General features: G+C 49.0%; 1 protein-coding gene and 1 long non-coding RNA gene across 3 annotated transcripts in view; one reads left to right on the top strand and one right to left on the bottom strand.

The window, feature by feature from the left end:
- Positions 1-3,878, bottom strand: part of LOC133377782 (uncharacterized) — a 51,993-nt gene extending 48,115 nt beyond the window's left edge. Inside the window, exon 1 of one of the 2 annotated variants that reach the window (XR_009760795.1) lies at positions 3,816-3,878. This is a non-coding gene — a long non-coding RNA (uncharacterized LOC133377782). The remainder of the gene's footprint in view (positions 1-3,815) is intronic. The other variant, XR_009760794.1, reaches the window with a different exon arrangement.
- A 137-nt stretch (positions 3,879-4,015) lies between these two features.
- Positions 4,016-15,314, top strand: part of DAAM1 (dishevelled associated activator of morphogenesis 1) — a 243,282-nt gene continuing 231,983 nt past the window's right edge. Inside the window, exon 1 of the mRNA XM_061612446.1 lies at positions 4,016-4,230. The gene's annotated coding sequence lies outside the window, so the exon portion shown is untranslated. The remainder of the gene's footprint in view (positions 4,231-15,314) is intronic.

Genomic DNA, 15,314 nt, shown 5'->3' with positions numbered 1-15,314 from the left:
TTCAGAAGAGAAGACTGAGGGGAGATATGATAGCGATCTTCAAGTACATGAAAGGTTGCCACACAGAGGAGGGCCAGGATCTCTTCTCGATGGTCCCAGAGTGCAGGACACGGAATAATGGGCTCAAGTTGCAGGAAGCCAGATTTCAACTGGACATCAAGAAAAGCTTCCTAACTGTTAGAGCCATATGACAATGGAACCAATGACCTAGAGAGGTAATGGGCTCTCCAACACTGGAGGCATTCAACAGGCAGCTGGACAGCCATCTGTTGGGTATGCTTTGATTTGGATTCCAGCAGGGGGTTGGACCTGATGGCCTTATAGGCCCCTTCCAGTTCTACTATTCTATGATCATTATGGAGGAGATTGCTTATGGACACTTAAATCACCAGGTTGACAACAGTTCATCTCAAATTTGGTGTTGTGGGAGGGGTCGAGGCCTGTACCTACAGTAAATGTACTGCCTTCAAGTCGATTCCGACTTATGGCGAACCTAGGGTTTTCGTGGTAAACGGTATTCAGAGGTGATTTACCATTGCCTTCCTCTGAGGCTGAGAGGCAGTGACTGGCCCAAAGTCACCCAGTGAATTTCATGGCTGTGTGGGGATTCCAACCCTGGTCTCCCAGGTCGTAGTCCAACACTCTAACCACTATACCACACTGGGTCTCATACCTACTGTATCTCCCTCAAATCACACAACAATTATTTGCCAGGATCCAAACAGCTACAGTTAGGTTCAGTGTCCCTACAGCAAGGATTTTTGAGTGCTTTTCCACAAACAGCAGGACACACACACCCCGGCACATGATGGTTTACCATACAGAGGATGATGTTTTGGGGGGAATCCCACTAATATAGCTAAAAATGCCTTTCTTTGGGTCAGGCTACATGACTCCATTGTGATTAGAGGTGCTCGCAGCTCTTGTCTCGTCAGTTTGCTAATGTTGCCTCCTTTTAGGGAGGGACCATCACTCAGCAGCAGAGCACACACTCTGAATATATAGGAGGGCCCAGGTTCAGTTCCTGGCTTCTCCAGCTAAAAGCATCATGCTGCAGGAGATGGATAATCAAACCTCTGACCCTCCAGATGTTGTTGGACTACAGCTCCTGGTTGCCTCAACCAGCATTGCCAATGGTTAGAGATTATGGGAGTTGGAGTCCCCCAACATGTGAAGGGTCACAGGTTTCCCATCCCTGGAACAGGGAATAATGAAGTACATAAATTGTCTGACCTGGTATTAGGGATGGGGGAGAATATTCGCCAAATTGGATTTATTACTGGATTTTGACGTAAGCCAACAATCTGCATTGTTTTTGGACTGGCACTGATTTCTTGCGGTGGGTCAGGCCCATCATTGGCATGTTTTTTTTTAAAAAAAAAATCCACCCCAAATTTTACATTATTGTCTTCATAATCAAATGTAAAGATGTATCACTGAATGCTAAAGTCAGGATCATTCAGACCATGGTATTCCCGATCTCTGTGTATGGATGCGAAAGTTGGACAGTGAAAAAAGCTGAGAGAAAAATCAACATTTGAAATGTGGTGTTGGAGAAGAGCTTTGCACATATCATGGACTGCAAAAAAGACAAATAATTGGGTGTTAGAACAAATTAAACCAGAACTATCACTAGAAGCTAAAATGATGACACTGAGGTTATCATACTTTGGACACATCATGAGAAGACATGATTCACTAGAAAAGACCATAATGCTGGGAAAAACAGAAGGGAGTAGAAAAAGAGGAAGGCCAAACAAGAGATGCATTGATTCCATAAAGGAAGCCACAGACCTGAACTTACAAGATCTGAACAGGGTGGTTCATGACAGATGCTCTTGGAGGTCGCTGATTCATAGGGTCGCCATAAGTCATAGTCGACTTGGAGGCACATAACAACAAAATCAGCTTTCCTCTAAGCTGATGCATTCTTAACTCAGTGCATTTCGTTGGCACTTTCGTTAGCAATTATGTCAATTTTTTTGCTGGAAAAAAACTGTGAAATCAGCAATTGTGCAAACAATTGGGAACAAAAAAATGGCACATTGGTATTGAAAGCTGGACTGTCAGAATTCAAACAGGTAGGAACCAGCTAGCAAACTTCATCCCTACTTAGTATAAGGCACCATCCGTCTTCCCTGCACTATAGTTGCACTTCAGCACACCTGTTATTCCAATAGCTTGGGATCTGGAAGTACTAGTCTCCAAATAATTTGGGGGAACTGCGACACTTCAGTTTTCAATTCCAAAGGCTTAGGTTACTTACTCCCTAAAACTTAGCTTTAGATGTAATACCACTGAGCACTGAAATTATAGTAGAGAAATCCAATGTTAAGGTCATCTGAAATCAGTGGCTCCATCTTATGGTCCACTGTGTAAAGGAAGAAGTAGATAGGATCAGGTTCAAATAAGTATCTTGCAGGAGATGGCAAGGCTTGAACAGAGGACCTCTTGAATGCAAAGTATGTGTTCTACCACTGAAAATCCAATCCCATGTCTGGTTACTCCAAAGTAACCCCCACAAAATTCAGTGGACTCGCTTCCAACTAAGTGCACAATCCAACTTGCGTTTACACTGGGCTGAGGGGAAGTGGATGCAGCGGATCTCCAGATAAGCCAGCTGGGTTCCAGCTCAGCCAAGCTATGCCAGCATCAGTAGGGTAGTGGCAAATTCAGAACCGCAGGGTCGCCTCATGATAGTCATGCCACACTCCCTCACAGCAAAGCCCCCTCACTCACTTGCTCTCCGTCGTCCCTAGAAGCCAATCTGCAAGAAAGGGAAGTGTTAGCTACTGAGAAGAGTCTTCTCAGTGACTGACTCATCTCCTTTCACTCTGACTAGCTCCAGTTAGCAGGAAAGGACAAGAAAGACTCTTCTCAGTGGCCAACAGACTCCCCTTTTATGCTGACTGGCTTGTAGGATGCTGGAGCCATAGGAACCCTGCTGGGACCCACTCCTAAAAACATGAGGGACCCCCTCAACACCCCAGACGACTACATCCCTGGTTGGCATAAGTCCCTCAGCCCGGCCTCAGCCAGGACCAGTGCAAGTGGAGCCAGAGTATGGCCCCCAAAGGGATCTTTTGGGGTCATGTCATGGGAGGGGCTGAGGTGAGGCAGCTGAGGCCAAATCCAGCTAGTGTTTGGAACACTCCTGCAAATCCCGATCCAGGCAAATGTTACACCACGAAAAAGGTTTGGATACATAGTGAGAAGATATGATTCACTAGAAAATATAATAATGCTGGGGAAAACAGAAGCGAGTAGAAAAAGAGGAAGGCCAAACAAAAGATGGATTGATTCCATAAAGGAAGTCACAGACCTGAACTTACAAGATCTGAACAGGGTGGTCACGACAGATGCTCTTGGAGGTCGCTGATTCATAGGGTCGCCATAAGTCGAAATTGACTTGAAGGCACATAACAACAACAACAAAATAACTGCAACAGCAGTCAGCGAAAAGGGCTTACTCTCGGCAGGGGTATTTGGCAGAGCAGGCTTTTCCTTTCTGGTCCCTGAGCACAGCTCCTGGCTGAGCCAGCGTTCAGCCAACCCAGAGGCTCCTGAACGGCAACTGGCTGCGGGGGAACTTTACGCCGGCTTGCTCTGTAAGCCTCTTTTGGAGTGCAGCCTTCATCCTGGTGGCTGGATCCCAAAGGGGGCACAAGGCTGCAGCAGGTATTTCCGAGTAACCGACCACTCACTGAGAAGGAAAAAGGGAGGGAGGGAGAGGGATTCCCTGCCCCACCAGCCCCGCACCCTGGCGTCTCCACCTCGGGTCTCCCTCCTTGCCGACCATGGTGCGCCCCACATACCGGTTGAGGAAAACGGAGCGAGCCTGCTATAGCTGGCGCTTGGGAGGAAAAGGCACAACGAAGGGGGAAGGGGGCGGGAAGAGCGTGTTCTCGCGGTGCGTCTTGGGAAAGGTAGTCCTTGCCCGAGCACGGCGTGCGACCAGAATCCAGGCTCGGGACTCCATCTCCCAAGGGCGCGCGGGGCGCCAGCGGCTTTATCAGAGCGAGCCTCCCTTTGCGCCCTCCCAGGCTCGGCTCGCATCCTATCAGGCCAAATGGGGATGATGTCACCTGCGGGCTTGTAAGGCAGGCAGGAGGAAAGGCGAGCCTGGTCAACTGGCTCCTATTGTACGCAGCTGGGCGAGGAGGGAGAAAAAGCCGGAGACGACGGCGGCATCATCATCATCATCTCCTGGAGGATGGGGCAGGGCTGCAGGTAAGCCTCTCGTGCGCCTCTCCCCGTCCCTTAGAAGCGGCTATCGGGGCAACCCCCGCTTGGGAGCTCCTGCCTTGGCTTGGAGGGGATTGTTTTGCGCTCGATGCGGGAAGAAGCGGAGTTCCCTTCCGGGCGGGGGAGGCGGTGAAGGGTAGGTAAACGTCTGAACAGGCACGGGGAGGGGGCGGCTTCTCTTCTCCTCTTCTCTCCAGGGAGTTCCGCCTGGATGGACCGCAGGGAGAATTTGGGTTTGTTTGGAGGGGGGAAGGGAAGGGGGTGCGATCGGGCACCGTGGAGGGGGGAGCCGTTCAGCCTGCAAAGGGGGCAGGGTCTGGGCTTTTTCTTTTCTTAAGAAAAAAAGAGAGAAACTTTCAACGCCTTGCCTCGGGAAGGTGGGCTCTAGCTGGGCGTGGATGCACGCTCTGGGTTCTCTCCGTCGGTGGAAACAGCGCGGCGAGGCAGGCCGCCCCCTGTTCCTCCCTCCCCGGTATTATGTGGCTTCCCCGATGCAGTTTGCGCGAAGAGCGGGCGGCTGGGTGGTTTTTTTTGGAGGGGGGCTAACAAAAGGGGCAGATGCGGCTCCGCTGCTCGGCTGCGCTTTCTTTCCGGCGGCAGCTTGGCTTTCCTTTGAATGGGACCGTCGGGGGGAGATTGAGAAAGGGAGTGTGGGGAACCCCCAGACCATCGCCTCCTCTGGTCGCCTGCCTCTTCGGGGGCTGGAAACGTGCTGGCCTGCCGTGCCTCCGCCCCGGGTTCAAAGGTGCCTGGCGGCGGCGGAGAGAGAGTTTTAACTCTGGCCGGCTTGTTGGGAAAGCGCTTGAACATCCAGCCAAAGGAGGCGTGTGAGTAAGCCCGGCTTAGCAATACCGCAGTGAGGGAGGGTGTGCGGCCGTGCCTGCGTGCGTACTGGGATCGCCTGGAGGATGGATCACAGCGCCTTTTTTTCCTCACTCCAATTTCTCTTCCTCTCCCCCCCCTCCTAATTTTCTTGAATAGAGAGTTAAGATGTGCACTTGCAGAAGGGATTGCAAAAAGCGATGCCCCCTCTTGGATGACTGCAGCGGTTTCTCTCGTCCCCCCCCCCCGTTGCTTAGGCTCACTTTAATATTAAAACCCGAATACACTAAAGCTGCGGGGAAACCCGTTGCAGCGGGCTTTGAGAGAGGAAAGTTGCAAGGCGGAGCCAACCTGTCCTTATTCAGTACCGGCTTTGAACACAATTCGGAAAAGGAAACAAGATTTCCATGACACACAGACACACATGTTTTTTAATTGTTTTTTTTTAAAAAATGTGTATATTTGTTTTTAACATTTTAATTGTTGTAAACCGCCCAGAGAGCTTTGGCTATGGGGCCGTATATAAATGTAATAAATAAATAAAACACATACACACACACACACCCCTCCTTTAAAAACAAAACCCCCAACCTAAATCTGTTGTACATTTGCAGGGTGGGAACGGATACGCCTTATCTGTGTCCTGTGTTTCGGTAAAGGGCAGCCATGGTTCCGGATAATCAACTATTTAGACCTATTTTCTCCAGATGGAAAGATGGGCTGATCAGGTTTTTCCCCCACCCCCTGTGGAAGATGCAGAAACTGCTCTTGGCTGCTCCTGCCACCTGGTCTCCATCTTCTTTCTGTTCTCTTACCAAGGATTTGGGGAGATGGGTCTTTTCCCATACAACTGGGTGCATATTAACACACTTGCCCTTGTGCATTTGGGTGGTCCTTCTTTGGTAACCAGATCAATGAGATAAATCAGTTGCACAATGGTTGTGTGACGTGTGTGTGTGTGTGTTGGGAAAGCCAATGCTCAATTAGGTGAGGCAGGAGTCTTGTCTCTCTGATCTGTATTTATTTATTTTAGGTCCATTGTCCGCTATTTTAGGTCCATTGCTGCATCCTGTCTTTTTCAGCGGTAACAAAATCTCTTCTGAGTTGAGGATATTTGAAGGAGAAAGTGTCTGCAACAGGGGAAAGAGGAGGGGGCTTTGGAAATCTAGTTGCTATGGTTACTCTTGCTGTTGGAATCGTTGCAATTCCCCCTGCTTCCAGAGTAGAACTGGATTTTTCCCCAGCACCACCCTTGCCTGGCAATTGGGAAGAAGCGGTTGGTAATAATCCTTTTCCAGTCGTGGGATTCAGATGAGCATCTGCGCCCATAGTCTTTGTGGTGGTTGCATTTTATTTTATGGTAAAGATGAATAGCTGTGCAGAGGTCTGTGTGTGTGCATGTGCGGCTGTAGCCATTGCAAGGCTATATTTTATTTTACGGTAAAAATTGGGCTAAGTAACCCTGAAAACCTCGTTTTGGCCTCTTTGTTCCTCTATGGAAGTAGGCTTTCTGTGCAGGGGAAAGAACGAGACAGGCGGCTGGCAAGTCTCTGGCGCGTCTTGCAAGAAGCGCTGTGAGTGAAGGAAGCCGGCAGCTTCCATAGTAACGGGTGTGGGTGGGTTCCCCCTGTTGCATTTGTGGAACAGCCTTCCGTACCTGCTCCTTTTCTGAGCTGGCTCAGTGCAGATGCGTAGGCAGGTATCAAACGCTGTAATCCCATGGGGAGTTTGTTCTTGCACAAGGTCTGCAGCGTGGGGAGGTGTCCAAAGGCTGGGTGGAGGCCGAGTCTGTTGGGAGCAATTCTTGCAGAGATGGCATTGGGAAAGAGTTTTCTTTATTATGTTTTATATCCTGCCTTGTCTTCCGTCATGGGACTTGAGTACGTGTGGTTCCCGGGCGGTCTTCCATCCAGGTACTGACCAGAGCCAGACCCGCTTAGCTTTGCAAGGTGGTGGCCTCATGTGCCTTCAGTCCATACCCATGGATTGTTCTGGGTTTCCGTTCTGCAACTGTGCATTGAGTACTTTATCATGGCTGAACTTCAGCGTAGGCTAAAACATGCTTTGTAGTTTTCTTTTTGTGCAGGATCTCTGTGACTGCATACAAATGCAAAGTCTTCCTTTTAAGCTAGACAGACGGTCGGCCTATAGCTCAGTGGTAGACCAAGGGTTTTGCCCTTGGGTAGGAGGCCTATGCTTTGAGGCCTTGGATGCCCTCTGCCATTCAATGCTGGCCGAGATGGACTGGCTTGCACAGTACAGGGGAAGCTGCCTTACAGCAAGCCGGAACAAAACAAAGAAGAGAACAGGCTCCGGTGTTCATTGGTGCAACTTTTTATTGTAGCCCTATGCATTTTGGAGTGGAAGACACCTTCAGGAGCATGAAAACCTGGCTGCTTCTTAAAACTTTGGGGACACTAGGTCCTTAGCCACTCAAGGACCAGCTTGAAAAGTGGCAGGGCAAAATGTTGTTCTCTGAAGGGCCAGCTAAAGATCACCCCCACAGCGAGTGGCTCAGGGGTTACGTGCCCTGCCATCTGTGCAGCTGTGGGAAAGCTGCATAGTCTTAAGGAGCCCAGTTGCCCCCCAGCTGGCAGTTGCAAAGGGGCTGGCTTGTGCAGGTGTGGCAAGCTGAGCAGGCCCTAGCCAGCTGGGGAGGACTAGCCTCAGAGGGAGGCAAAGGGAAACCCCCTCTGAATACCGCTTACCATGAAAACCCTATTCGTAGGGTAGCCATAAGTTGGGATGGACTTGAAGGCAGTCCATTTCTATATCTATGTTGAACCTCTGCAAGTCCATCTCTCGTTTAGTATTGCCTATGCTGGGGTAGCTGACATGTTGCCCTCCAGATGATGTTGATCTGCAACTCCCATCAGCCCTGACCATTAGCCATGCTGGCTAGGGCTGATGGGAGCTGTAGTTCGACAACTCTTGGAGAGAATTATGCTGGTTACACCAACAACAGTATCCCTCCAGAGTTACAGGCAGGTTTTCCCCAACCTTGCACGGAGATGCTCAGGATTAAACATGCTGTTTTCTGCATGCAAAGCATGTGCTGTACCGCTAAGGTTGCTTCATATTCCTGAATTCCCAAGTATACACCCACAAAATAAGTAGAATAAATTGAATAAAGTAAAAAATGTTAATGAGACTCCCGTAGTGCCTACAAATATGTCTGCAGAAATGTTGGTGATTGTTGTGGCTTTGTGGGGGGCAGGAAGTGTCCCAGTGACCATGAAACCTGCTACCAGCCATACCGTTGATTACCATGCAGATGTGGATGTGGGAAGGTCTGGAATTGTGCATATAGTCCAGAAATGTATTGGGAGTCTAGCCATAGCAGGTGGCCAGTGTAAGCCCGAGGTGGAGAATTTTTTTTCCCCAGGCTGAAGGCCACATTCTCTTCTGGACAGCCTTTTGAGGGCCACATGCCAGTTATGGGCAGGGCCAGAGGCAAGAGTGGGTGGAACAATGTATGTAAATATTTCCTCTGTACAGAAGGCTACTTCTTTACACACCCTCTCTGTTTTCCAGGGAAGCAGTTATCAGAGTTCAAAGACCTATTCCAGCCAGGCTAAAGCACTCAGGGTGTGGGGCAGGCCAGCGAGGGGTCTGGCCTGGGGAGAATTGCCTGGAGGGCTCCGTTTGTCCGCTGAGCCTGAGGTTCCTCGTGCCTGATCTATGGGCATAGTTACCCGGTCTCCCTTTCTCCAGTGCAAGGTTTTTTCCCTTGGAGGCAGCTGAGGGAGGCCTGGAAATACGAGCAGAATCAAGGTGGGCTCCTTCCCCAGGTGTGCTGTGCCTACCTTCATTCAGCCCCAACAACAAGTTGAGCAGGGTGGTCTCGTAGTCAAGCCCCCCTGCTTGAATCTTTGCCCTCTCCCTACCCCGATGTCTGGTTCAACGTATGGGTGACATGCATGATTTGTATGCGTGTGCACACCTTGATCTGAGATAGACACTTAGATATATCACTTGGACAAGATGTTGGCTCACTGTCAATAATACCCTTATCTTAGGAGTTTTAAGCGCGCAGCACGTGTTTATAATCCTTATCTCTTTCATGTCCAATAACCCTGTAAATTACGTAATGACAATTCACTGCCTCTCTCTTTTTTTGATGGGGAGCATGAGTTCAAGATTGGCGGCTTTGTCCTGCCACCCGTTGAGTTCAAAGAGAAACTGGGAGTTGAACTTGGACTGTTGAGGGCCAGCTGACTACTTGATGCAATGCCAGACTGGCCAAAACGTATTGACCCTTGGCTGATGTGGTGCCAGTGTTAACGTTGCTGAATTGACGCCCCAGGTCTAGGCTGAGGGGCCGAAGCACTGGGTCATCCCTGGGGAGACTTCCAACTTTGGCTGACTCCATTGATCTCAGTGGGAATTGACAGGCTTGAAACATTTCAGCGACATTTTTGGGGAGAGGGGAGAATAGGTTTCTAGAGCAGTCAAGCCATTGGCCTTAAATATTTTACTCAAGAGGTCTCATTGAAGAATTTTGCCGAAAGTTACATCTGTGCTGAGACGTACAACATTCATCTGTAGGCAAGGAATTCTTGCCTCTGTGTGTGTGTGTGTGTTGGACTGCCTTCAAGTCGCTCCCAACTTATGGCGACCCTATGAACAGGGTTTTCATGGTAAGTGGTATTCAGAGGAGTTTTATCATTGCCTTCCTCTGAGGCTTAGAGGCAGTGACTGGCCCAAAGTCACCCAGTGAGCTTCATGGCTGTGTGGGGATTCGAATCCAGGTCTCTTAGAGGAATAGAATAAAGCAGCCTTTCCTAACCTTGTGCCCTCCAACTGTTGTTGGGCTGAGCGTCCCATCAGCTCCAGACCAGTGGTTGGGGATGATGGGAGTTGTAGTTCCACAACATTTGGAGGGCCAAAGGTTGCCCGTTCCTGCAATAATATGAGACCGACAGACTTCATGCACAAGGACACTCATTGCTGTCTATTTTAGGTTTCCCCAACCTGGTGCCTTCCTACTTTTTTTTACTATCAGCTCCAGCCAGCGCCACTATAATCCAAAGTATCTGATGGCCACCAGGTTGGAGAAGGTTAGAATGTAGACCGTGAACTTTGCAAGCATAGTGTCCCACTTTCAGCACCCAGTAGTGAAATTATCCTTGGTACTGGGACTGGAAGAAACCTCTGCAAAAAGGAGGGAACCTTCTAGGTAGTACTGGATGAGGTGCACTGCTGGTCTGATCCAGGATAGGGCCTAATTGAGTGCAATGCGCATACCCAGTCACTGGCTGTGTGGCTGTGTTCTGTGTTCTAAAAGGGCTGGACTCTGGAAAACACATTTTTCCTACCTGCAAATATGTCTGAGAGGGAGGCCCATGGTTGGAGGCTTTTTAGCCTAGAGAGGAGGCAAGTCGGGGTGACATAATAAAAGTGTATAAAATTATGCATGGTATGGAGAAACTGGTAGAGGAAATTTGGTTTTTTTCTCTTTTGTAACACTAGAACTTGTGGACATCCAATGAAGCTGAATGTTAGAAGATTAAGGACAGACATGAAAGCACTTTTTCACGCAGCTCATGATTAAACTATGGAATTCGCTCCCACAAGAGGCAGCGATGGCCACCAACGTGGATGGCTTTAAAAGAGGATTAGATAAATGCATGGAGGAGAAGGCTGTCACCTATCTAGTAGCTATCAGTGGCTACTAAACATGATGGCTGTTGAAGGCATTGTGCTTCTGAATACCAGTTCCTGGAAATCGCCGGAGGAGAGGGTGCTGTTGCGCTTGGGTCCTGCTTGAGGGCTTCCCATGGCCCTCTGGTTGGTCACCGTGAGACCAGGATGCAGACCAAGATGGGCCACTGGCCTGATCCAGCAGGCTTTTCATATGTTTTCTCTTCTCTCTCCTTCTCAAATCCTCCACCCCACCCAATTTGTAATACGAGGGTAGTAATATTGACCCACCTTACTGGTAACTCTTAACAGCTGGTATAGCACAGTGGGGAGGAGAGCCTGGCTGGGAGTCCAGAGTCTGTGAGTTCAAATCCCTGCTTGTGTCTCCTGGGTGTCAAGGGCCAGCTAAAGATCACCCCACAGTGAATGGCTCAGGGGTTACGTGCCCTGCCACCTGTGCAGCCATGGGCAAGCTACATAGTCCTAAGGAGCCCAGTTGCCCCCCCGCTGGCAGTTGTGGCAAGCTGAGCAGGCCCTGTCCAGCTGGGGAGGACTAGCCTCAGAGGGAGGCAATGGTAAACCCCCTCTGAATACCGCTTACCATGAACACCCTATTCATAGGGTCACCATAAGTCGTGATCTACTTGAAGGCAGTCCATTTCCATTTTACTTGGCAACTCTGAGGATAATCTGGTTGGCCGCTGTGAGAACAAGGTGCAGGACTAGATGGGCCATTGGCTGGTCCACCCTAGGTGGTAAGGGCCAAAGAGCATACTTTGCAGGGGGTGTTGGGAGGATTGAACACGCCTCCAGAACAAAGGGAGGTGTCCGTGAACTATGTTAGACTTGGAGTTGGCACAGCCATTTCCCCTCCTTTTAGAACTAATGGAAGGAGAATTTTTCAGGATGCGGAAAAGAAAAAAGTGAAGAGCGCCCTGCCCCCTTCTTCTACCCTGGTTGATGTGACCCCAGCAGGGCTTTGGAAGCGGCTGCTCTACAACCAGCTCTTTCCCATGCCTCTCACCACTACTTTGCTCTGCCTATTGACACTTCAGAGCTACATAGCTTGTTTCAGAAGCTGGGCTCATAAGACAGTGTCCTCTGCAATTGCATTGTCAACACTCCTTGTGTTCTTCATTGGAGCTTTGCTGAGTGGTCCAGGGACGGTCAGATTAGTGGACAGGGCATGCCTACATCCTAAATCTTGTCCACGCCCCCTTCCTTCTTTAGTGAGAATGTGAATGCATCCCTGTCACGACCTTTCGATAACCCCTCACTGTTGCCCAAGACATTGCAAAAAGATTCGTATGGATTCAGTTTTGGCCCAACATATATGGTGAGGAAATGGAAACTTCCAGGTCAGAGGGTGTGGCTTCCTTAGGCGAATAGCATTTGTCTTCAGTTAGGAACCAGGGCTGTGGAGTCAGTATGACAAACCTTCGACTCTGACTCCTCTATTTTTCTACTGTCCGACTGACTCCACCCAAAATTGCTTCCGACTCCACAGCCCTGGAAAGGGCTGTAAATGTCTTTTTAAATTGGAAGCTCTCATAGGAGCATTTTTATCGTTGCCTGAATATGCGCTGATCTTGGCATCACAGCATTTGTCTTCATCTGGGTCCTGTGTCATACACTGACACACAAAGTGTTTTCCATCTTGAGTGATGGTGAAATGCTCAACTACAGCTGACTTCATGGGAAGCTTCTTTGACATTTTGAATTTATATTTTAAAAAATTTGCCAATCAAAATTTATTTTGAAGCCGGAGTCAGAGTCAGTACATTTCTACCGACTCCGACTCCACCCGAAATTGCTTCCGACTCCACGACTCCGACTCCACAGGAACATAGGAAGCTGCTGTGCTGAGTCAGACCGTTGGTCCCCTCTAGCTCAGTATTGTTTACCCTGAGTGGAAGCAGCTCCTCAGAGAGAGGATTTATCTATCAGGTAGAGGATCCTACATGGAGATGCCAGGGATTGGACATCGGACCCTTCTGCATGCAAAGCAGACGATCTGCTGCTGAGCTCTGGCCCTTTTCCCAATTGCATATACAAGTGTCCACCCTTGACTGCACTTCCATTGGCTGCTGCAGCGCTTCCCCCTTGACTTGGAAAGAGTGCTGCCAGATTGCTTGCCTGAGTGCACAGCCTGGTCTGTTAGAGCTGGAAGAAGCAGCTAGTATAACCCGGTACTGTGATCTCCTCCTCTGGAGAGCAGTGGTGTAGAGGAGCACGAATGCCGAGGAGCCCAACTCTGGTCCTTTTTTCTTCATAGCAGGAGTAATGGCATTGTCAGCTGGAGCGGTGTTTGCCTGTGGTGTCAGCTTGTGGGGTTTGGAGGACAGGTCTGGCCTTGCACAAGGTGACTGGCCAAAGGCGAACTTCATGACTGATCAGGAATGTAAGCCCAGGGCTTTGCCAACTCACTCCTCTGTGACTGTCGGCTGATACTGAGGGTATTCAACCAAGCGCTACCATTGAAATTAATGAATCTAAGCTAGTCATGTCTATTAACTTCAGTGGGTCTCTACTCATTGAATGCCACCTACCCAAGTTAATGGGCCTAAATTAGTAATCTCTGTTAATTTCAGTGTGAGTGGGGCTAACATTGGATACAACCCTAAGGCAAGGGGAGCTATGCAATTGGTTGCTGCTCTTTGGTATTGATCTATAATGGATCAATACATCTGTGTGCATTTTGGGATTCTTCTTGGGGTGTGAATGTGTGGACTGTCGTGATCAGCTCTTGCAAATCGAAATGGATTACTGGCTTTCATGGGTGTGCATTTTGCACTTCATGAGTTCTTGTATTTACCTGCGCCTTCCTTTTCTCCCTTGTCTCCACCTCTGTCAAAACGTAGGTCAGTTGCAAGCGTCTTGCAAGGAGAGACCTGTTCTTTATTAATTGCCTTCCACATATGTCCCAAGGTGATGTACAAAAGAGCTACAAACAGTCCCACTGTTTTATGATTGCTCCAGCATGCATTGTGCATTGGTGGCATTATGTCAGTAATAGAATGACTTGTGCCCGCAGTCTTCCAGCATGGCCAAGAGACCTGGGCACCCTGCCAGCCAGCCCTGTTCTTCAGCCTGTCTTCCAGAAACTGCATCTAGGTTGCATTTAGCTGTTGCCTTGCTTGCAAAACTGCCTGTCGGTATCTCTTTGCAGCATCTTGAGCGATCGTAGTTGGGCCAGCCAAACTGGTTGTTCCTGGGCTTTGCTTTAAATGGAGACCATGAGGCAAAGCTCTTTGGTGGCGGCTTGATTGCTAATTCTGCCATCTGTATACAGAGAGACTCTGTAGCTCAAGGCAGGGGTGGAAACCAGTCATTTGAGAGAACTTCAGGGTGGTTTTATTATTGATTACAGAGTGTGTTGTAAGTCTGCAGGGGTAGTACTTGCTCCCTAGAATCAGAATACTAGAGTTGGAAGGAGCCTATAAGGCCATTGAGTCAACCCCCTGCTCAATGCAGGAATCCAAATCAAAGCATTCCTGACAGATGACTGTCCAGCTGCCTCTTGAATGCCTCCAGTGTCGGAGAGCCCACTACCTCTCTAGGTAAGTGGTTCCATTGTCGTATGGCTCTAACAATTAGGAAGTTTTTTCTGATGTCCAGTCAAAATCTGGCTTCCTGCAACTTGAGCCCATTATTCCGTGTCCTGCACTCTGGGACGATCAAGAAGAGATCCCGGCCCTCCTCTGTGTGACAACCTTTCATGTACTTGAAGAGTGCTATCATATCTCCCCTCATTCTTCTCTTCTGAAGGCTAAACATGCCCAGTTCTTTCAGTCTCTCCTCATAGGGCTTTGTTTCCAGTACCCTGATCATCTTTGTTGCCCTCCTCTGAACCCGTTCCCTGAAGAAATGCTAACTTGGGTCTTGGCCGCTGTTAAGTCAGGGCTGCTTCCATCCAATGCAGGCAAGTTTGGTACAGATGAGAGCATCAGGTATATTCTGTCATGTCCAAATCTATGCCTGCAGTCATAAGAAGCATCCTGTTGGATCAGAGCAAGGGTCCATTCTGCCTGTTCTTAAAAGGTGGCCAGCCAGGTAATTCTGAGAAGCCTGCAGGCGGGGAGTGCGCGTGTCCCCCAGTAATTGATGGCTTCTCTCTTTGATGGCTGATTGGGGGGCTATGGAATTGGCATTTGAAGAAACCTGCATCCTAAAGATTTACAAGACATAAGGAAAGATCCTGTGAGACGGCTTGAGCTCAGTGTTTAGTTGCCCATAGTTGGTCCAAACATCTGGTGGCAGAGTGGTCAGCAAAGAAATCTGGCATATGCACAACATCTTGCTGGGTCAGGACTAACACTTTGCAGGTGTGGAGTCGTGCAATTCTTTTACAAGTGATGCTGCTGGAGTCTTTTGTTGGCTTCCAAGATCAGAGGCTGCCTTTGAAATGGCACACGGGGTCTCCTTGAAGTAGCTTGTATTTACGGTTTGTGCACAAGAGTTATTGTGGCTTCCTCTTTTTCTAAAAATGAGACAACCTTTCTTCTTTTGATAGCTCAGCTGGGAATTTGGTGGGAGGAGAGGAGTTGGGGAGCTGGCTTTCTTTCAAGTAGCAAATTAATCAGGACTGCAGGGACTAAAAATAA

This window comes from Rhineura floridana, chromosome 2 (assembly GCF_030035675.1).
Source record: "Rhineura floridana isolate rRhiFlo1 chromosome 2, rRhiFlo1.hap2, whole genome shotgun sequence".
Taxonomy (NCBI): Eukaryota; Metazoa; Chordata; class Lepidosauria; order Squamata; family Rhineuridae; genus Rhineura; species Rhineura floridana.
This window is presented reverse-complemented; position numbering and strand designations above follow the sequence as displayed.